The sequence below is a fragment of the Narcine bancroftii genome, chromosome 4, assembly GCF_036971445.1.
Source record: "Narcine bancroftii isolate sNarBan1 chromosome 4, sNarBan1.hap1, whole genome shotgun sequence".
Lineage (NCBI taxonomy): Eukaryota > Metazoa > Chordata > Chondrichthyes > Torpediniformes > Narcinidae > Narcine > Narcine bancroftii.
Window position 1 is genome coordinate 303,004,193 of NC_091472.1, and position 24,163 is coordinate 303,028,355.

At 41.4% G+C, this 24,163-nt stretch overlaps 1 protein-coding gene across 5 annotated transcripts in view; it reads right to left on the bottom strand.

Annotated features, from left to right (window-relative positions):
• The window catches only part of ola1 (Obg-like ATPase 1), a 270,802-nt gene that overhangs the window by 42,086 nt on the left and 204,553 nt on the right, over positions 1–24,163 (bottom strand). The gene's annotated exons all lie outside the window — the stretch shown is intronic.

Sequence of the window (24,163 nt, forward strand, 5' to 3'; positions counted from 1 at the left end):
ATTTAAATCACCGCACCTCTTAGTATGTTCTGCCTCTTTAGTTGTTTTGTTTTCTTTTGATGTTTGGGGGAAGGGAGGGGAATTACAAGTAAATTAATATTGTATTTGAATCTCAGAAGTGAATTGCATTAAAAGAATGTGTAAATATGTTAAAAATAAGTGTTTTCAACGTGATATTATTTGTTTTTAAAAAGAGAATAAAATAAAAAAAACATTATTTTTTTAAACATCTTGACAATGGATAAAGGCTAAGAACAAACAAGTTGCAGGAATGGACGGGAGAATTGAAATGGTTGGCTATAGAAGGTAAAATTTAGACTCAAACTGTGCATAGGTATTTGTCACCGTGATTACACAATGAGTTTGGTCTCACCAATGCAGTCACACTGAGTGACCTCAGTAAAAGCATTAGATGAAGTTGGACAATGTGCATGTAAAGCCCTGCCTCATCTGGAATGTCTTTTTGTTGCCCTGGATGGGGGTAGGGACAAGTTTTGTACTTTCTATGGTTACAGCAGGAAGAAATTAAGGGGGTAGGAACGGCAGGTGGGGAGGGAAGAGAAGACTAGAGAGTCTCAGAATGACATTCCTGTGGAAATAGGGGTAAAAAGGGAAGATGTGGCTAGTAGTGAGATCTCACTGAAGTTGGCAGCAATGTCTGAGAATATTGCCTTGGGCATATGCAGAGTCTGGTGGGGTTCAAAGTAAGGACTAGAGGGACTCCATCCTTGTTTTACCTGAAGAGATGTATGAGAATGGTAGAAGTCTGAGTAAAGAGGAGATACAGGACTTTCTCACAGTAACAGAAAATCTACAATTATTCAAGAAAGAGGACATTTCAAGTATCCTGGAGTTGAAGTCCTCACCCTGAGAACAAATGCAGTGGAGGTGAGAAATTGTGAGAAAAAGATGGCATACTTACAAGGGACAGTATGGGAAGAAGTGCCATCCTAGTTGTGTGACAGTCAATGGGTAATATAATAGATGTTCATAAACAGTTTGTTCCCTGACTTCCATTCTTAACATTTCTGAAAAATTCTCACATATTACATCCTTTATTTTTTCCAATGAAAAAGTGTTTTCTATCCCAGGATAAGGAATTGCCCCGGACCCATTGATTCTGCCTGCTCCTGCCCTACTGAACTTAACATCTTCTTATATCATGACCTCATCTTGTCCTGCCTCATCCAGTCCCTTCATCCAGGACACCACTCACTCTCTCCACCTATGTGAAGAATTCCAATTCTCTGGCTCCCACAGCCTTATCGTCTGCATGGATGTGCAATCCCTTCACACATCCATTCCCAATCAGGAAGATTTCAAGACTCTCCACTTCTTTTTGAAAGCAGATCTGTTCATCTCTCTTCAGCCAATAGTCTCCTCCACTTGCCAGAATGTCTTCAATCTTAATAACTTTTTTGACTTTTACCATTTTGTTTGGATCCAGGGTGCAGCCTGTTTTATTGATACAATTGCCACGCCAAATTTATTGAATGCATCAGATAACTTGTTCATGAACTGCAATTCATCACACACGTTAAAGAATAGAAACATAGAAACATAGAAGATAGGAGCAGGAGTAGGTCATTCGACCCTTCGAGCTTGCTCCGCCATTCAACGAGATCATGGCTGATCTTAAAGTTCAGTACCCCGTCCCCGCCTTCTCTCCGTAACCTTTAATACCCTTATACTGAAGAAATATATCTAATTCCCTCTTAAATATATTTAATGAACCTGCCTCCACTGCCCTCTGTGGCAATGAATTCCACAGATTCACCACCCTCTGGGTCAAGAAATTCATCCTCATCTCGGTCCTAAATGGTTTGCCTATTATCCTCAAACCATGGCCCCGGGATCTGGATTTTCCCATCATTGGAAACATCCCATCCCATCTGAATGAAAGCATGTTATATTTAAAAAATATATATGAAATGGTCTGATGTTCAAGAAGCAGTTGTTCATCATCAATTTACTAGGTATATCAACTTGATCATTTCCAAAAGTGTCATTGTAAAGGACAGATGCCATGGGCAGCAGGAGCTAAGATGCTCCATACCAGGATCAATGCTGAATATACAATATGACTCAAATCAAGATGCCATTTCCTGATTAGCTGACTTTAATTAGGGTCATGAAGGCCACCTTAGGTCTTCTTCATAACCTCCTTTCCAACCCATTTTTCTAGCAATTTGTGCATATAACATTAGCTTATGTGCTATCATCTAAAACATTCAGTTAAATTGCAATAAAGTGAGGCACCAGCATTTTGCCAACCAGTAAAAGATATACTTATGCCTACACTGTTCCTAATTAATATTCTATTCACACTAATGTTATCTTCTGCACCATATAGCCTTTTTGTTTGAAGAAGTTTCATTTACTAATTTCCTATCTAATTAACCCTAGGAATCGATGGAATTTTGGAAAAATAAAACCAATGTATCAATCTCACTAGCCCCTTCTTTTAAGGCCTCAGGAAATTTTTATTAGGACCTAGACACTCCCAACGGTTTGCTTAGAACCACCACTTAGGCATTTCTAATTTCCCCCCCTAGTTTCTTGACTCCCTTCCAATCCTGATTTCTATCCATTTCTGGAATGTTACATGAACCTGCTAATTACATATTTGATTCATCTGCCATCTCATTTTCCATTATTAAATTCCACATTCGTTTTCTGTTGGTCCAATGCTCACCAACTCTTGTTAAGATATCTTAAAAAAAAATGTTGAGGTGGTCTTCTCCTTCACCCTTTATCAATGTTAGCACTCTCTCAATCTGCTTTCATCTCCCTTTAATGTTGCCTCTTGGAGTGCTTCGGACTTCACATGGCTACACAAAGAAATTCTAGTTCTGTCAAGGATTCTTTCCCATTAAGGTCAAATTCATTCTACTGAAGAGGAGGTGAACTCAACATTGTAGAGTTTCGTCAATCAAGCTACTCAATAAACTCTCTCCTCCAATATAAAAGCTTACGATTACCATGTAATCCCTTTCCAGCAACATACCAAAGGAGCAAGTTCATGTCTGTAAGGGTATTTCCATCCAGCTGTGAAAAGGCACAAGCAGACCATCTGCAAAGGTACATGCCAATATTAGCAATGGAAATTCCAGGGAAGTGACATTTTGAATTAGGAAAGAAACCTTTTTGAAATATGCAAGATCATTCTTTGAGTTGTTCTCTTTTGATCTGGAACTAAACAATACGCAAAGCACAAGGATTCATTTGCAAGAGTCCTTTGGACAGCATAAGTGAACACATATCCAAATTAACTTTTGTTGAGAAATAGAATTAGACAAATATTTAATTTAGTATAGTGACCCATAATTAAATGGCAGACACAGTGTAGTCATGCTTTTCAACCAGAGTGCAAAGCCCTACAAGATTGAATGAAGATGTGCCTCTTTTTACATGAAAAATGTCATTTCCAAGGGGTGCTTCAGGACACATAATATTACTAGTGGATCTACAAAAAGTAGGGTTCATAAAAGAGAGTGTCTATCATAGAGAAGCACAAGGTTGCGCATGTAAATTAGATTCTTTACTCCTGAATTCTTCATCTAGAAGTAATGACATAGGTTTATGAATAATACGAATTTCAGCTTTCAAACATTATTACCTTGTAAATGGAAAAGAATGAATATAAACTGAGAAAAATTGTTTAAAGTTGCATTTTTATACAATTTATAGTGAAAAGGAAATACTGCTACAGATCATTTTGAAAATAAAACTTATGAAAGAAACTGATATATGGTTTTAATATTATATAGCAAGTTCCGGTTATATTTAGATTTGATAGATGATGCCTATATGTTAAATAATAGGTTACAAGAGCATTTTGAAACTTGGAAAATGTGGTGTAAATTTTAAGTACAGTATGAACAATTATCTTCCATGGTTTCTGGAATCCAACAAAATTATGCCAGCAATCTGGCAATCACATTATAAATTTCCCACACGCAGCAAATCAGGATGAATTCCCAACTCTAGTTTATTTTATGAAACCCTCATCCCTGTTTTTGGTATATCCAGAATTAAAAATGCATATGGAGACTTTAATAAAACAGAGTTAAAAAATAGGACCTCCAAGGTAGTAATCTCTGGATTGCTGCCGGTGCCATGCTCTAGTGAGGGTAGAAATAGGAGGTTGTGGAGGATGAATGCGTGGCTAAAGAGATGGTGCAGAGGGCAAGGGATAAGATTTCTGGATCATTGGGATCTCTTCTGGGGAAGGTCGGACCTGTACAAAAAGGACGGACTCCACTTGAACTGGAGGGGGACCAATGTGTTGGCAAGCAGATTTGCTCGAGCTGTGGGGGAAGGTTTAAACTAGTTTGGCAGGGGGGTGGGGAACAGAGTGTGAGTGCAGTGTCAAGGGAGCATGGCCACCTAGATAGGAATAATAACGATAACAAAGGTAGGATGGAGATTAGGGTAAAAAGTAGAAAAGAGAATATAGGTGAGGGTCATTCTCTGAAATGCATATATTTTAATGCAAGAAGCATAGTGAACAAGGTAGATGAGCTTAGAGCATGGACAGATACTTGGGGTCATGATATTGTGGCAATTAGTGAGACCTGGCTACAGGAGGGGCAGCACTGGCAACTTAATATTCCAGGATACATTTGTTTTAGATGTGATAGAGCAGGGGGTAAAAAAGGGAGGAGTTGCTCTGCTTGTTAAGGAGGAGATTACTGCCGTGAGGTGGCAGGATGGTCTGGAGGGATCGTCCAGTGAGGCTGTTTGGGTGAAGGAGGCATAAGGGTGCTAATAGGGGTGTATTACAGACCACCAAATGGGCCAAGAAAATTAGAGGAACAAATTTGTAGGGAGATAACGTATATGTGTGAGAATCATAAGGTATTGATCATGGGAGATTTTAACTTCCCTCACATTGATTGGGATACCCATACAGTTAAAGGGCTGGATGGGCTAGAGTTCGTTAAATGTGTTCAAGATTGTTTTCTAAATCAATTAGTAGAAGAACCGACTCGGGACGGTGTAATACTAGATCTCCTGTTAGGGAATGAGCTAGGTCAGGTATCGGACATTAATGTTGGAGAATCAATTGGGTCTAGTGATCATAACTCTGTTAGTTTTCGGGTAGTTTTAGGGAACAGCAAGGAGGGGCCTAAAGTTGAGGTTCTGGATTGGAAAAGAGCAAATTTCGAAGGGATTTGGGGAGTATTGAGTGGGACAGGATATTTTCAGGTAAGGATGTAAATGAAAAATGGAGGTTATTCAAAAAAGAAATTTTGCAGGTACAGAGTAGATATGTCCCAATGAGGATCAAAGGAAAGGCTGGAAGTCATAGGGAGGCTTGGTTTTCGAGGAATATTGGAAATTTGGTTAGGAGAAAAAGGGAGGTGTACAAGAGGTATAAAGAGCAGGGAGCTGAGAGTTTGAAGGAGGACTACAAGGAGTGTAGAAGGAATCTTAAGAAAGAAATTAGAAAGGCCAAAAAAAGGCACGAAGAGGCTTTGGCAGACAGAGTAAAAATAAATCCAAAAAATAAATCCAAAGGGTTTATATAGGTACATTAAAAGTAAAAGATTAGTGAGGGATAAAATTGGACCCCTTGTAGATAGCGAAGGTAGGCTGAGTGAGAAGTCAGAGGAAATGGGGGAAATTTTGAATGATTTCTTTTGCTCGGTATTCACTAGGGAAAAAAATATTGAACCAGTTGAAGTAAAGAAAAATAGTGGGGAGGTCATGAAGCACATAAGGATAACCGAGGCTGTGTTGAAAAAGATAAAGGTGGATAAATCTCCGGGACTGGACAAAATATTCCCAAGGACTCTCAGGGAGGCTTGTGGACAGATAGTGGGGCCATTAACAGAGATATTTAGGATGTCACTGGTCACGGGGGTGAGCCAAAGGATTGAGGGTGGCGCATGTGGTTCCGCTGTTTAAGAAAGGGTCCAAATGTAAACCTGGAAATTATAGGCCCGTGAGTGTTGTGAGGGATGGTATTTACAAATATTTGGAGGTACAGCGATTGATAGGGAGTAATCAGCATGGTTTTGTCAGGAGTAGATCATGCTTGACAAACCTGATAGAGATTTTTGAGGGGGTTACAAAAAAGGTTGATGAAGGGAAAGCTGTGGATGTTGTCTATTTAGACTTTAGTAAAGCTTTTGACAAAGTTCCCCACAGGAGGTTAGGAAAAAAGATGGAGGCATTAGATATAAATAAGGAGGTAGTGAAATGGATTCAGCAATGGTTGGATCGGAGGTGTCAGAGAGTAGTGGTAGAAAATTGTTTGTCCAATTGGAGGCCAGTGACTAGTGGAGTTCCTCAGGGATCGGTCCTGGGTCCACTATTGTTCGTTATATATATTAACGATCTGTAAGTAGGGGTGGAGAATTGGATAAGCAAGTTTGCGGATGATACAAAGATTGGTGGTGTTGTGGACAGTGAGAAAGATTACCGTAGATTAAAAGGTGATTTAGGAAGGCTGGAGGTGTGGGCTGAGAAATGGCTGATGGAATTTAATACAGATAAGTGTGAAGTGTTACATTTTGGAAAGGCAAATCTAAGTAGGTCATATGCATTAAATGGTAGGCTATTGAGATGTGCAGAGCAACAAAGGGATTTAGGAGTGATGGTAAATAGTACCCTCAAGGCTGATACTCAGGTAGATGGTGTGGTGAAGAAGGCATTTGGAATGTTGGCCTTCATAAATCGGAGTATTGAATTCAAGAGTAGGGAGGTTATGATGAAATTGTACAAGGCATTGGTGAGGCCAAGTTTGGAGTACTGTGTGCAGTTTTGGTCACCAAATTATAGGAAAGATATAAACAAAATAGAGAGAGTACAGAGAAGGTTCACGAGAATGTTGACAGGATTTCAAGGTTTGAGTTACAGGGAAAGGTTGTGCAGACTAGGGCTTTTTTCTCTGGAGCGTAGAAGATTGATAGAGGTGTTTAAGATTTTAAAAGGGACAGACAGAGTAAATGTGGCTAGGCTTTTTCAATTAAGAGTGGGGGAGATTCAAACTAGAGGACATGGTTTAAGATTGAAGGGGGAAAATTATAAGGGGAACATGAGGGGAAATTTCTTTACGCAAAGGGTGGTGGGGATGTGGAATGAGCTTCCGGCAGACGTGGTTGAGGCGGGATCATTGGTTACATTTAAGGAAAGACTGGATCGTTACATGGATAGGAGGGGACTAGAGGGGTATGGACCGGGTGCTGGTCAGAGGGACTAGGAGGGTGGGGATTTGTTTCGGCATGGACTAGTAGGGCCGAACTGGCCTTTTCTGTCTGTAAGTGGTTATATGGTTAAATTGTCAATCTTGCCCTAACTTGTGTTTATGCCATTTATTCAAGTATCTCAGTTCTCACCTTGTTTTAAAATTCCTCCACAGACTCACTACCTCCTATTTCTGCCTTTAACGTCGGTCCTCCAAGCCATGAATTAACGTGTGCTTCTGCAATTCCAACTTCTTGAGCACTGGTCATTTTGATTCAAGGTTTGTTTCCAGTTATCAACATCCCAAGCACTAGAAATCCCCCTTTAAACTCTGCCCCCTTTCCCTCAATTATGAACCTCTTCATCAATGCAGCTTTAAATATCTGTTTGAATATATCAATACAGTCAGATTATGTTTCAAAATGCTTCTTTGAACATTTTATTTTTAAGAGGTGACATAAACACAATGTTGCTGAAACTGACTTCAAGATGTCACACATCCTCTTTTCTTTCTCTTATTTTCTCACTACCATTCAAGTCAGTAGTTGAATTTTCACACCAATATTGGAGAAATTTAGCTTTTAATATTTACCCTAATACAGTGCCCTCCATAATGTTTGGGGCAAAGACAATTTTCCTTTATTTGCCCGAGCTCCACAGGTTTAAATTTGTAATTGAACAAATCACCTGATTAAAGTGCACATTCCAGATTTTATTCAAGATTATTTGCATTCATTTTGATTTGACCATGTAGAAATTATAGCACTTTTTATACATAGTTTCCCCATTTCAGGGCACCGTAATGTTTGGGACATTTGGCTTCACAGGTGTTTGTGATTACTGAAGCACATTTAATTGCTTCATTGGTGTAGGTAACGAGAACATTATGGACAGCACTGTATATCAATCAAAGTACTTTCCAATTGTATTATCTAAAACAGATACTTACTGATCACATTTAAAAGTCTAAATTTCTCACATCACATTACAACAGCAACTAAGGCCTTAAAATTGAGGGTTTTAATCGGTGATCCACTTTACTGTGATATTTCAGACAGAGTAACGATGAATGGCGGAATAAGATCTGATGTCCTATTATTTCATAAATACCAAGACCTGATTTCTACCAGGCCTTTTACTTCCCTGAATAAATGGTGCTTGCAACTTTTATTCTTGTATTAATGGCCTTTCAATGGCTTAGAGTGAAAATCTAATGGAAATCTTTGCATACCAAGTACAAAAATTACATGATGTTCGCCACATTTTAATGTAATGACTGCAAAAAGGATAATTATTTCTGCTAAGCCTTTATCAGCTTAATATAATATTTGTAATCATTTCAATTTCTTACTTTTGTTCAAATGAAAAGAATTAGCATTGAACGAATAAATTATGAAAAAAATAATAATTTTGAGTTCAAAATACAAAACACATATAGATACCTTCAAGAACTCCAAATGCTGCCGTTAAAACTAATTCAGCAAGAACCTTGTATCATATAATTTTACTGGAACTTTTTAAAAAGTATGCTTAATATCTATCAACATTTTTTGTGATAAATAAGCATTGATACCAGATGCAATGTTGTTAAAAATTACATCAAGGCTGCCATTTAATCATAGTTGATCTGTATCATTAACTAAAAGAAATAGGAACATTTAGACCAGATTTCTTGGATGAGCCCACACTGTTGTTGGAAAAAGCGATGGAATTTTTAAAAAAAGCATATATGTAGGGCTTTGGTGAGACCACATCTGGAGTGCCACATGCAGTTTTAGGGAGTGAAGGTAGACCATCCAGGAAAGGCTCATGACATTGGTTCCCAATTTTCTCTTTTGAGGAAAGAGAGCACACTGGGCCCATACACATTGAAATTTTCAAGAATGAGAATGATTTTTTGAAACATCGAAGATTCTGAGGGAATCTAACAGGATATATTCTGTGAGGCTGTTTCTTTTGGTGGGAGAGACAAGAACTCCCAGAATAAAGGGAAACCCAGTTACGATACAGATTACGAAGACCATTTTTTTAAAAAAAGGGTTGCGAATCCTTGGATTTTTAAAAATTCAATAGATCTGTGAATATTGTTTCACAAATAGATTTTTGGATAACAGCAGTGAAAAAGGGCAAGAGAGAAAACATTGCTCACGAATAAAAGTGTTGAAAATACAAGTCAAATCCCAGGCCGTCAAAACCAAAAGGATAAGATTTGAGTTTGTTTCAATTGGCAGCTCTGCTGAGCACCAACTCACTGCAGAAGGCAGATCTATTGTTTCAAAGAGGATGTCAGAAACAAGCTGAAGGACAGATGCTAGCACCTCTGACTGCTTTACACTGGTGAATTCTGCTCTGATGGGCAGGATGTACATTGTGAAACACAAAAACTGCAGTTGCTGGAATCTTGAACAAACAATGTGAAGCGAGAGGGATCAGCAGTCAGGCAGCTTCCATGGATAGAAATTATCAGTCAAGGTTTTGTGTTGGGACCCTTTATCAAGATGAAAATGGAAGGGGAGATATCAACTATATCAAGGAGAGGAAGCTGGGGAAGGGCTAAGGGGTGATAGAATATTGGATAGAAGGTAGAAAAGGTAGAAAGACAGGTACAGGAAGGGGAAGGTTTGAGAGAAAATAACAGTTGAGGTTAAAAAGATGGAAACAATAGAACCAAATGGAGGTGGGAATTACTAAAATTAAAGAAATTGATATGTATGTCATTGGGTTCAAAGCTTTCCAGAAAGAATATTGCTCAATTCATCAAAAGGCAATTTGCATCTGAATTGGTTGGGGACAAATACCCTTAAACTAGATTTGTAGAAGAATGGGAACCAGACAACCTTATCTGAAACACATAGGTACACAGATAATTTCACGCCTTCAGAATGAAGGAAATGAAACAATCCGTCCCAGCAGGGAAGCGATTAGGATCTAAGAAGTGGGATGTGGCACAGTTTTCTTGTCCCTTATCCGCTTTTTACTTGTACCTGGGTTGTTTTTTTTTCAGTTTTTCTCTTTAATTTTTCGGAAGGGTCGTTGACCTCACCAGTATTTGTGCTTTTTTATTTGTATAATTTATATCACTTTATTCTCAGTTGAATTGGGGTTGGGGCCGAGGCGAGGGGGAAAATGGACTCTGTATATTATACAAAAGTATTGAAAGTGTATTGTCTGGATTTATAAGAGTCTTTGAAAATCAAAAATAAAATATTTTAAAAGTAGGAACCAGAATGTCAGAGCAGATAGTGTGGTGGTTGTGGAAAAATAGGTTGTTAAACCTCTCAACAAAGATAGAAGTCAAAGGGCTGAGTAATGTACCGAGTTGTATTTATTTCCGATGAGCTGAGAGTGTGTGTGGATTGTCCCATGGAATTATGGTTTTGTGGACATTAGTGAGACTTGGTGACAGAAGGGGCAGAACTGGTAGCTTAATGTTCCAGTAATGTTCCGAGTTGTATTTATTTCCGATGAGCTGAGAGTGTGTGTGGATTGTCCCATGGAATTATGGCTTTGTGGACATTAGTGAGACTTGGTGACAGGAGGGGCAGAACTGGTAGCTTAATGTTCCAGTAATGTTCCGAGTTGTATTTATTTCCGATGAGCTGAGAGTGTGTGTGGATTGTCCCATGGAATTATGGCTTTGTGGACATTAGTGAGACTTGGTGACAGGAGGGGCAGAACTGGTAGCTTAATGTTCCAGTAATGTTCCGAGTTGTATTTATTTCCGATGAGCTGAGAGTGTGTGTGGATTGTCCCATGGAATTATGGCTTTGTGGACATTAGTGAGACTTGGTGACAGGAGGGGCAGAACTGGTAGCTTAATGTTCCAGAGTTCCATTGATAGAGGGGGAGGAGCTCACCGCCTGAGCCCAAGGAACAGAGAGCAGGACTCATGCTGATGAGCCAGAGTCAAGGCTGCACACTAGGCAGGCAGGAGTAAGAATGCGCTGTGAGTTCACTCCCTTCATGTCTGCCAAGTGCCTGCTGGCCTGTTTATCTCTGCCAAGGCCAGAGGATACGGCTTGACTCAGCCGCTCCATTGACAGCGGTTTCTTCTTAAGATAAAATCCTGTCACGCCAACTGGAGCTCGCATCCATATTGTCGCTCATCAGGAGCAATGCCGCAAGCAGGTTAGACTCCAGACTTGGAACTAGTTGATCGTTTTGTCCACCCTTGGGCCCTTCTGCTCTGCTCAGGTGTGAGGCCTGTGGTGGTGAGCCAGCTGGGCAGGGCAGGAGGTGAAGGAGGCAGAAGCCACAGGAGGAAGTGCAGCCAGACAGGCATGCCAACCTCACAGGCGAGCGTGCAGGCAGAGTACAGGCCAGGGCATGTTGAATCTGCCGCCTGCAGGGCCCAGTCATTGAGCTATTGGCTTCCACACCTTTGGTTGTTGGGGGAAGGCTTCACTACAGACCTAGATCAGACACTCTGCTTCTTGTAGTGATTATACAGAAGTCACCAAACTATGACTAATTAAATAAAGTATGTATGCAGGATCAGATGATGTGTGTAGCTGCAAGATGTTGGTTCTGGTGGACCCTGTTGTGGTTCCTGGTGACCATATCTGCAAAAAGTGTTGTTTGCTTGAGGAACGCAGGCTCAAAATTGATGACCTGGAATCTGAACTGGGACACATCAAGAGGGAGAGGTTCCTAGATACTTTGTTTCAGGAGGCAGTCACACCCATTAGAATAGCTGCCTCAAATTCAGTCTGTGGTCAGGGACGGGGGTGGGGGAGGGAAGGAAGATGTAGTTGTTGTGGTCAATATGGGTAGGAACGACGTAGTTAGAAAGAAGGTCTGTTGAGGGATTTTAAGGAGCTCGGGATCAAATCAAAAAGCAGAACTAAAAGAGAGTAATAGGTTCCAATTTATGGGATATTGGCACCAGCATTAGGGAAGGAAGAAATAGTTCAAAGGGTAAGGGCTCCATCTGAACCGTGACGGGACTAAGATTCCAGCATTGCACAATTAGAACCGGGATAGGTCTTTAAACTTATGAGCAGAGTGGTGGGCTCAACAGATTGGAGAAAAATGGATAGAGTAAAAGAGAAGAACAATGCAGCACTGAAAACAGGCTCTTTGGCCCTTCTAGCCTGTGCCGAACTATTTCTGTGTATTTACCCCAAACTCCAATTGCCAGAAGGGACCATTTCACTCCATCCACTGCAACTCTTTTGATTGTTTTAAACAAGTTAAATAGATCATCCCATGTTCAAACCCTCACTGTCCCATTTGTCCCCAGAACTTAGCCCCTTTATCCCCTGATGATGTTTGGCTAAAGCACTAATTAGAATTCTCCTTGATGATACTGTAATGTGATTGAATATTTTATATGCACTCCTGGGTGATGATGGAGCCTCAGTTTGAAAGCCTCACCTAAAAGATGGCCCCTCTGGTTGTGTGGTACTCCTTCCAACACAACACTGGAGTACAAGACCATAAGACACAGAAGCAAGTATAGGCTATTCAGCCCATCATGAGCTGATCCATTTTCCCATTCAGCTCAGCTGTCCAGCTTTCTCCCCATAACTTTTGATGCCCTACCTAATCAAGAATTGTCTAGATTAGGTGTGGATAAAAGCAAAAGTTAAAACGAGTGCATAAAAGTCAAATGCAAAAGAGTCAAAGATTACAAGATTTTAAAAGCACAATGAAATCAGGGTATAAGGCACTTTATCTGAATGCTCGTAGTGTTCGGAACAAGGTCAGTGAACTTGTGGCACAAATCAGTACAAAGGGGTATGATTTAGTGGCCATGACAGAAATGTGGCTGCAGGGTGGAGAGGATTGGGAATTAAATATCCAATGATATCAGGTAATATGGAAGGACAGGCAGGAAGGGAAGGGAGATAGGATAGCACTCTTAGTTAAGGATATCAGGGCAATAGTGAGAGATGATATAAGCCCTAAGGAATAAAATTTTGAATCCATCTGTGTAAAGATTAGGAATAGTATAGGATAGGTGGGGGGGGGGGGGCGGGGGAATAAATGATGGGAGTTGTCTATGGGCCACCCAATAATAACATTAGTGGCACAGGCAATAAACCAAGAAATGTTGGAGGCAAGTAAGAATAGGACAGCAGTTATTGTGGGGATTTTAACATGCACATTACTGGGTGAATCAGGTTGGTTGAGGCAATCTTGAAGAGAACATCACAGAATGCATCCATTATAGCTTTCTTGAACAGCATGTTACTGAACCTACAAGGGTACATGTTTATATGGATTTGGACCTGTGTAATGGGACAGGTAAAATTAGTGATCTTGTAGGTTGGGACCCTCTTGGAAAGAATGATCACAGTATGATTGAATTTCTCATCCAAATGAAGGGTACAATAGTTCGGTCTAAAACCAGTGTATTAGGCCAAAACAAGGGAATTTACAAGGGGACGAGGGAGGAGCTGGCCAGGGTAGACTGGGAACGCAGACGATATGGCAGGATGGTTTGAGGAACAGTGGAAGACTTTCAAAGAGATTTTTTACAGTGCTCAACAAAAGTATATTCCAGTTAAAAGCAAAGACAGTAAGGGTGGGGATAGCCAGCCTTGGAAAACTGAGGAAATAAAGGAAAGCATCAAACTAAAAGCTCATGTGAACAAATTCACCAAGAGCAATGAGAAACTAGAAGATTGGGAAAACAGATTTTGAAAAGAAATGAGCACAAAATATCTAAACCGACAGTAAAAGGTTTTATAATTATACAAAGCAGAAAATAGTGGCCAAAGTGAACGCAGGACCTTTGAAGGATGAGAAGGGAGAATTGATATTGCATAATGAGGAAATGTTTTTGGTCTGTCTTTTTGATGGAAGACGTCTACCATGCCAAAGACAGAGGTTATGAATGCGATCAGAGAGGAGGACTTGGCTACAAAAGCTATCACTAAAGAGGTAGTGCTGAGAAAACTTGTGGGCCTGAAGATACACATGTCCTCGGTCCTGATGGAATGCATCCAAGGGTACTGAAAGAATGGCAGAGACTCTGGGCAGGTCTTGACAGATTGGAAGATGGCAAATATCACACCACTGTTCAAAAAAGGATATATAGGCAAAAGGGTGGGGAGGTCTTAATAAATACTTTGCTTCAGTATTAACCAGAGAAAAGGACCTTGGTTAAGGTGAAGTCAGAATACAACAAGCTTATATGCTGGTCCATGTTGAGATTAAGAAGTGTCAGATCTTCTTAAAAACATTAAGATTGATAAGTTCCTGGGGCTGAACAAGATATATCCCAGGAGGGAAGAGATTGGTGAGGTATTGTCAATGATCTTTGCATCTTCCTTGGCCTGAGGAGAGGTGCCGGAGGATTGCAGAATGCCATACGCAGTCCCCTTGTTTAAAAAAGGTAATAGGGAGAATGTTGGGAATTATAGACCGACTAGTCTTAAATCAGTGGTGGGAAAACTATTGGAGAGGTTTCTTAAGGACAGGGTTTACGAGCATTTAGAAAAAATACAGTCTTCTCAAGGATAGTCAACATGGCTTTGAGGGAAAGGTCATGCCACAAGAACCTAATTAAGGTTTTTGAGGAGGTAACAAAAGAAATAAGTTTGATGATGAGGTTTGGATGTGTAATCAATAATGTTGAAGGTTAGATTTCCAGAAGGCATTCAAAAAGGTGCCACATAAAAATCCTCCAGAAGAATGCAGAGTTGTGGGTGATGCATCAGCATAGAGAGAGGATTTGTTGTTAATCAATAGAAAGCAAAGAGTTGCCATACATGGTTTTTTCTGGCTGGCAATCAATGATGAGCAGTGAGCAGCAGGGTCTGCAACTGTACACAATATATATTAATCATCTGCAAGAGGGCACAGGGTATCCAAGTTGGCTAAATTGAGTGGAAAAACAAATTGTGCAGAAAATACGGAGAGTCTGCAGAGATTTAAAGATAGGTGAAGTGAGTTGCAAGGGTCTGGCAGATGGAGAACAATGCTGGTAAATTTGAGGTTATCCACTTTGGAGGGAAAAATGGAAGATCAAATTATTATTTACAGTGCCCTCCATAATGTTTGGAACAAAGACACATTTTTTCCCCCTTTATTTGCTCCTGTGCTCCAATTTTAAATTTGCAATCAAACAATTCACATGTGATTAAAGTGGGCATTCCAGATTTTATTAAGGGGTATTTAAGTACATTTTGGCTTGACCATGTAGAAATCGCAGCACTTTTTACACATTGTCCCCTTATTTCAGGGCATCATAATATTTGGGACATAGCTATGGTATATGGATATTAAAGTATTTATGTTTAGTACCTTGTTGCATATCCCTTACATGCAATGCCTGTTTGAAGTCTGTGATTCATAGACATCACCAGGTGCTGAGTATCTTCTCTGGTGATGTTCTCCCAGGCCACTTCTGCAGCCATCTTCAACTCCTGCTTGTTTCAGGGGCTTTTCCCTTTAAGATTTCTCTTCAGCATGTGAAAGGCCATGCTCAATTGGATTTAGATCAGATGACTGTCTTGGCCATTCAAGAATTTTCCAGTTTTTAGTTTCCAGTTTGGCTGTCACAGCCAAACACGCCCAGGCCAAAAAACCCCACCATCATATTTCACAGATGAGGTGATATGCTTTGGATCCTGGGCAGTTCCTTTACGCTTCCACAACTTTGGTCTTGCCATCACTCTGATACAGGTTAATCTTGGTCTCATCTGTCCACAAGACCTTTTTCCAGAATTCTGCAGGCTCTTTTAAATACTTCTTGTCAAACTGTAATCTGGCCATCCTGTTTCTGTGGGAAACTAGTGGTTTGCATCTTGGAGTGTGGCCTCTGTATTTCTGTTTGTGGAGTCTCCTGCAGGCAGCAGTTATTGTCACATCCACACCTGCCTCCTGAAGTGTGTTTCTGATTTGTCGGATAGGTGTTTGGGGATTTTCCTTCATTATGATGAGAATTATTCTGTCATCAGGAGTGGAAGTCTTCCTTGGAATACCAGTCTCTTAGCGATGACTGAGATCACCAGTGTGGTCTTTCTTCCTAATGATGTTCCAAACTGTTGATTTTGGTAATTGTGATTGTTTTATTCTTGTTTTTTAGCCTCATAATAGGGCATGCATTTGCATGTGGGATTATGATGATTTTACTATTAGTGAGACCTTGTTGCAGGAGGGGCAGAACTGGCGGTTCAATGCTCGGGGGTTCCGATGTTTCAACATGATAGAGGGGAGGGATGAAAGAGGAAAAAGTGGCATTGCTAATCAGGAAAAATATCACTGCTGTGCTTGGGCAGGACAGCTCTGTGGACTTGCCTACAGAGGCCATATAGGTGGAGCTCAGGAATGGGATGGGTGTGAGCCTACTAATGGGCTTGTATTATAGACCGCCCCATAGTCCGAGAGAATTGGAGGCGCAAATCTGTCGGGAGATAGCAGACCATTGCAAGAAACAAAGTTGTGGTAGTAGTAGATTTTAACTTTCTGCTTATTGAATAGGTTACCCATATTATAAAAGGACTGGATGGCTTGGAATTTGTCAAATGTGTACAGGAAAATTTTCTAAAATAATATGTAGGGTACCAATGAGAAAGGATGCAATACTTTATCTCCCATTGGGGAACCAGACAAGTCAGGTGGCAGAAGTCTGTGTAGGTGAGCATTTTGGGTCCAGTGACTCTAATGTCATTAGGTTCAAGTTACTTATGGTTAAGGATAGGTCTGGTCCTCGAGCTGAGGTTCTAAATTGGAGGAAGGCCAATTTTTGGAAATGTGCAAGGATCTCAGAAGAGTCTATTTGGAATAAGCTGTTTTCTGGCAAGGATGTGCCTGGCAAGTGGAAGGCATTCAAAGGTGAGATTTTGAGGGTGCAGAGCTTGCATGTTCCTACCAGGATTAAAAGGTAAAATTAACAGGCATAGGGAACCTTGGTTTTTCAGGGATATTAGTCATATGATTAAGAGGAAAGAGGTGTATAACCAGTATAGGCAATCAGGAGCAAATAAGGTATTTGCAGAGTATAGAAAATGTAAGAGAATAATAAAGCAAGTAATCAGGAAGCCAAAAAGAAGATTTGAAGTTGCTTTGGCAGATAATGTGAAAGTAAATCTGAAGAGATTCTACAAGTATATTAAGAGTAAGATGATAACTAGGGACAAAATTGGTCCCCTAGAAGATCAGAGTGGTAAACTGTGTGGAGTCTCACAAAATGGGGTAGATCTTAAACAGTTTTATTTTGCATCTGTATTTACTCAGGAAACTGGCCTAATGCACATGGATGGAAGGGAAACAAATAGAAGTGTCATGAAGTATATGGAGATTAAGGAGGAGGATGAGGAGGTGATTGCTGCCTTACAGCAAATAAAGGTGGACAAATCTCCTGGGCCAGATATGATATTCTCTCAGAAATTGTGGAAGACAAGTATTGAAACTGCAGGGGCACTAACCGATATACTCAAAATGTCCTTAGCCAAGGGAAAAGTGCCGAACGATTGGAGAGTAGCTCATGTTGTCCTGCTTCTTAAGAAAGGCTCCAAAGGTAAATCAGATAAATACAGGCCATTGAGCCTGACGTCAGTAGTTGGTAAATTATTAGAAGAGGTTCTGAGATGTAGGATACATAGATGTTTGGATACATAGGAGTTGAGATGTTATGTTGGTTATATAAAACCTTGGTGAGGCCAAATTTGGAATATTGTGTTGCCTAGCTACAGGAAGGATATCAATAAGATTGAAAGAGTGCAGAGAAAATTTACTAGGATGTTGTTGGGTCTTCAGCAATTAAATTACAGGGAAAGATTAAACTGGTTAGGACTTTCTTCCTTGGAACGAAGGAGAATAAGGGGAGATTTGATAGAGGTTTACAAAATTGAGGGGTAGAGAGAGATAAAGTAAATGTGAATAGGCTCTTTCCACTGAGATTAGGAGATAATTACGAGAGGACATAGCTTGAGGGTAAAAGGGGAAAGGTTTAGGGGGAACTTCTTCACTCAGAGTGGTGGGAGTGTGGAATGAGCTGTCATCTGATGTGGTGGGTGCAGATTCGATCTTGAGATTTAAGAATAAATTGGATAGATACATGGGATGGGAGTGGTCTGGAGGGTTATGGAATGGGAGCAGGTTATTGAGACAGCTGAACAATGGTTGGCACAGAATAGAAGGGCCTAATGACTGGTTTTCTGTGCTGTAGTGCTCCATGGTTCTACACAACTTTTAGTTCTACACAGCAACCCCACAAGTTGCTATGATGTTGTCTATTCTACTGGGTGCATATGGTAAAGATCACAAAGCCTCATTTTATTATTCAGCCTTAACACAAATCTCAGGGGATAAACTTCTGTTGGGTCTTAAGAGCTTGGAACATAACCCTGAGTATGGTTTTGAAACAGAAGGGACAGAATTTGTGAAAACATCAAAGTAACGTCGAGACCTGAGAGTACGCCTAATTCAGCTTGAGATTCTGCACAGTTTTAATTCGACTCCAGCAAGGTTATATGGATTAGGGTTGAAAAATACCCATGATTACTGGTGCTGTGAGGTGGATAAAGGAGACTTAGGACATGCACTTTGGTCTTGTCCCAGAATACAAGAATTTTGGATTATGATACATAAGTATATTGGTGAAGTTTCAGGTATTCAAATTCCATTTTGCCCCAGACTTTTTGTCTTGGGAGACACATTTGGGTTTATTTGGGGATAAATACTCCCAAAATTGGATTCAGACAAGTATAATGGTGGGAAGAATAGTGGTGAATATAATGGTGAAGCATATTAATGAACAGCTGATTTTTTTCGCCCATTATTAGAGGTCTAAATATGCACACGGTTATTATATTTATTTTTTACTACCATGTTTGTTTCTATTTTATGGATAAGTTTATATTTTATAACTTATGACTTGTGTAACTTTTCCACAAACCCTGGAGTCAGAGTTACTTTTTTTAAAAGAACTCTAAAATGAAAATTATAAAAAGAAAAATGGCAACTACAGACTCCAATGTGATCAAAAGCTAAGAAGCAAGCTTAGCTTTCTTGTACCTGGACCAATGAAGCAGTTACCGAAAATATTTGTGGATAATGCGTTTTGTGTATAATGCGACCCCCCAATTTTATGGGGAAAAAGGGAGAAAAATTTTACCCCCGTGTATAATACAACCCCCCTCCCCTCGCCTGCCCGATTTGAGCTAGCGTCTCTCTCCCCCTCGTCCACCCAATTCACGCCGCCGTCTCTCCCCACTCGCCCATCCGAGTCGCGCTGGCGTCTCTCTCCCCTTCACCCACCCAATTTGCGCTGCCGTCTCTCCCCCCCCCTCGCCTGTCCGAGTCACGCTGGCGTCTCTCCTTCCCCCCTCATCCGCCCGATTCACGCTGCCATTTCCCCCCCCCCCCGCCTAATCTAGTCGTGCTGACGTCAATGTAGGCAGCTGCTGATAATCTTATGCATTGTTAAACCTAGTAGAACAAATTGTTAAATAATGCGACCCCCCCTACTTTGAGCTCAAATTTTTGTACAAAATTTTTCGTATTATACATGAATATTTACAGTAAAAATATTGAAGTAATCACAAACACCTGTGAAGCCCAATGTCCCAAACATTATGGAGCCCTGAAATCAAGGAACTATGTACAGAAACTGCTGTAATTTCTATATAGTCAAACCAAAATGTATACAAAAAAAACTTTAAAATCTGGAATGTGCACACGTGAATCATTTGATTACAAATTTAAAACTGTGGAGCTTACAGGGGTAAATAAATTTTTTAAAGTCTTTGAACCAAACATTATGGAGGACACTGTAAATGGCAAGCAATTGCAGCATGCTTCAGGGCAGAAGGACTTGGGAGTGCTTGTGCATGAATCGGAATGTGGAACTTTATTGTCTGAGGGATTGAATTTAGGAGCAGAGGGGTTATGCTGAAACTGCACAGGGTACGTGGGGCCACATCTGGATTAGTGCATGCAATTCTGGCCTCCTTACTTTAGGGAGTGCAGAGGAGGCTCACCAGGTTGATTCCAGAGATGAAAGGATGAATCTATGAGGAGAGATTGAGTCATCTGGGACGGTACTCACTGGAATTCAAAAGGATAAGAGTAGATCTTGTAGAAATGTATAAAATTATGAAAGGCCTAAACAAGATAGAGGTCAGTAAGTAGTTTCCACAGCGTGGAGAGAATAGAACTAGAGGACATAGCCTCAAGATTCAGTGGAGTAGATTTAGGACAGATGAGGAGGAACTGCTTTTCCAAGAAAGTGGAATTCTCTCCCCATTGAAGCAGTGGAGGCTACTTCAGTGCAAGATTGTTGTTGGTGTACCATTCAGCCAAGCTTTCAATCTCCATCCTGTACGCTGACTCATCCCCTTTATACAACCCACTACTGTGGTATTGCTGGCAAATTCGTAGATGGTGTTAACTGTTGTACTGAGCTGTACAATTGAGTCTCTCTCTTTGGCTTGGCTTCGCGGACGAAGATTTATGGAGGGGGTAAAAAGTCCACGTCAGCTGCAGGCTCGTTTGTGGCTGACCAGTCCGATGCGGGACAGGCAGACACGATTGCAGCGGTTGCAAGGGAAAATTGGTTGGTTGGGGTTGGGTGTTGGGTTTTTCCTCCTTTGCCTTTTGTCAGTGAGCTGGGCTCTGCGGTCTTCTTCAAAGGAGGCTGCTGCCCGCCAAACTGTGAGGCGCCAAGATGCACGGTTTGAGGCGTTATCAGCCCACTGGCGGTGGTCAATGTGGCAGGCACCAAGAGATTTCTTTAGGCAGTCCTTGTACCTTTTCTTTGGTGCACCTCTGTCACGGTGGCCAGTGGAGAGCTCGCCATATAATACGATCTTGGGAAGGCGATGGTCCTCCATTCTGGAGACGTGACCCATCCAGCGCAGCTGGATCTTCAGCAGCGTGGACTCGATGCTGTCGACCTCTGCCATCTCGAGTACCTCGACGTTAGGGGTGTGAGCGCTCCAATGGATGTTGAGGATGGAGCGGAGACAACGCTGGTGGAAGCGTTCTAGGAGCCGTAGGTGGTGCCGGTAGAGGACCCATGATTCGGAGCCGAACAGGAGTGTGGGTATGACAACGGCTCTGTATACGCTTATCTTTGTGAGGTTTTTCAGTTGGTTGTTTTTCCAGACTCTTTTGTGTAGTCTTCCAAAGGTGCTATTTGCCTTGGCGAGTCTGTTGTCTATCTCGTTGTCGATCCTTGCATCTGATGAAATGGTGCAGCCGAGATAGGTAAACTGGTTGACCGTTTTGAGTTTTGTGTGCCCGATGGAGATGTGGGGGGGCTGGTAGTCATGGTGGGGAGCTGGCTGATGGAGGACCTCAGTTTTCTTCAGGCTGACTTCCAGGCCAAACATTTTGGCAGTTTCCGCAAAGCAGGACGTCAAGCGCTGAAGAGCTGGCTCTGAATGGGCAACTAAAGCGGCATCATCTGCAAAGAGTAGTTCACAGTGCGGCTTTCGCGCAAACAGAGGAACCACTGACATGGTCTTTGCCCTCAGACAGCTCCAAGAAAAGTGCAGAGAACAAAACAAAGGACTCTACATCACCTTTGTTGACCTCTCCAAAGCCTTCGACACCGTGAGCAGGAAAGGGCTTTGGCAAATACTAGAGCGCATCGGATGTCCCCCAAAGTTCCTCAACATGATTATCCAACTGCACGAAAACCAACAAGGTCGGGTCAGATACAGCAATGAGCTCTCTGAACCCTTCTCCATTAACAATGGCGTGAAGCAAGGCTGTGTTCTCGCACCAACCCTCTTTTCAATCTTCTTCAGCATGATGCTGAACCAAGCCATGAAAGACCCCAACAATGAAGATGCTGTTTACATCCGGTACCGCACGGATGGCAGTCTCTTCAATCTGAGGCGCCTGCAAGCTCACACCAAGACACAAGAGAAACTTGTCCGTGAACTACTCTTTGCAGATGATGCCGCACAATTGAGTAGAGCAGAGTAATATGGACAAGTAAGAGGTGCTGCACTTTGGTAGCACTAACAAAGGCTGGACATGTGCAGTAAACAGTAGGGCACTGAGGAGTGCAGAAGAACAGAGCTATCTGAGAATACAGGTACATAATTCCCTCAAGTTGAGTCACAGGTAGATAGGGTCACAAGGAGAGCTTTTGGCATATTGACCTTCATTAATCAAAGTAAGTATATGACAATAAACAAAAGTGCCAGGACTTGAGGTGGTGATCAACAGCAAAAGGTTAAAGCAGTTATGACTTTTTCCCCCCTGGAGTGTCAGAGAATGAGAGGAGATTTGATAGTATCCAAAATTATGACGGGTATAGATAAAGTAAATGCAATCGGCCTTTTTCCACTGAGATTAGGTGAGACAACAACTGGAAGACATGGGTTAAGGTTAAAAGGTGAAGTGTTTCAAGGGGGCATGAGAAAGAACTTCATGCAGAGCAATGAGAGTATGGAATGAGTTGCCAGCTGAAGTAATGAATGTGGGCTCAGTTTTTTAAAAAAGGAGGGCTATGGTCCCAGTGCAGGTCAATGGAACTAGGCAGAATCATAGATCTACACTAGATGAGCCAAAGGGCCTGTTTCTGTGCTTTTTTTTTGTTTCAATAGTTTGCATTTGGTCTCACCCTGCTGTGAAAAAATGTCCTTGAACTCATCTCTTTACACCTGGAATGGCTGAGTAGTCTCAGCCCATTCACTTGAATGAGACCATTGACATTGACTGGAAATGTAATTGCAGGTAAGCGATTCAGCTTTTCTATTTTAATTAATGCTTTGAATTAATTCCTACCACTTAAAGCATGCTCAAGTACGTTTATTTTACTTCAGTAACATTTTTAAATTACCTAAAGTCATTAAATCAGATGTTTTTCCAAGGTCACTGACAGCAACAGTCAAAAGGGCAGCTGAGCATTCTGTCGACAGTATCTCAATGTTTAACATCTGAGGTGAAATGGCTATGCTGCTTCATGGACTGATGGTGGGTGTAGGCTGGTGTGCAGATTCATCAGAATCAGGCTAAGCTTTCACTTAATACTACATTAAAAATGTAATATAGATTTCAGATTTGTCAGGATTGACACATGACATCCCATACAATCCTGAGAATCTTTTTCCTAAAAATAAGCTGTACACAGCGTAAAACATGTAAACAAAGAAAGAACTGTAAACAGATAGCAAATGTAAACAAACTGTGCAATACAGAGAGAAAAGAAAATCAGTAAGAGTTCCTAACACAGTCTCTGCTTGAGTTTATCATTGAGGAATCTGATGGTGGAGAGGTAGCAACTGTTGCTGAACTGGTGCAAATTGTCTAGCTCTTCTTTCCTGATGTAAGTAGTGAGAATAGAGGGAGGTGAAGTTCTTTGATGATTGCTGTTGCTCTCCAACAACAGTATTCCTTGTAGGTGTACTCAATAGTGGGGAGGGTTTTGCCTGTGATGTCCTGGGCTGTGTCCACTACCTTTTAGAGGCCTTTATGCTCAGGGATATTGGTGTTTCCATACTTCTCCTCCAGGAAAAACAAGGACTGGTTTGACGAAAACAGCCAGGAAATCCAGGAGCTGCTGGCAAAGAAGCGAGCTGCCCACCAGGCTCACCTTACAAAGCCGTCCTGTCCAGAGACGAAACAAGCCTTCCGTCGCGCATGCAGCCATCTTCAGCGCAAACTCCAGGAGATCCAAAATGAGTGGTGGACTAGCCTCGCCAAGCGAACCCAGCTCAGCGCGGACATTGGCGACTTCAGGGGTTTCTACGAGGCTCTAAAGGCTGTGTACGGCCCCTCACCCCAAGTCCAAAGCCCGCTGCGCAGCTCAGATGGCAAAGTCCTCCTCAGCGACAAGATCTCCATCCTCAACCGATGGTCAGAACACTTCCAATCTCTTTTCAGTGCCAACCGCTCAGTCCAAGATTCCGCCCTGCTCCAGCTCCCTCAACAGCCCCTAAGGCTAGAGCTGGATGAGGTCCTCACCCAGGATGAGACATATAAGGCAATCGAACTGAAAAGTGGCAAATCAGCAGGTATGGATGGAATCCCCCCAGAGGTCTGGAAGGCTGGCGGCAAA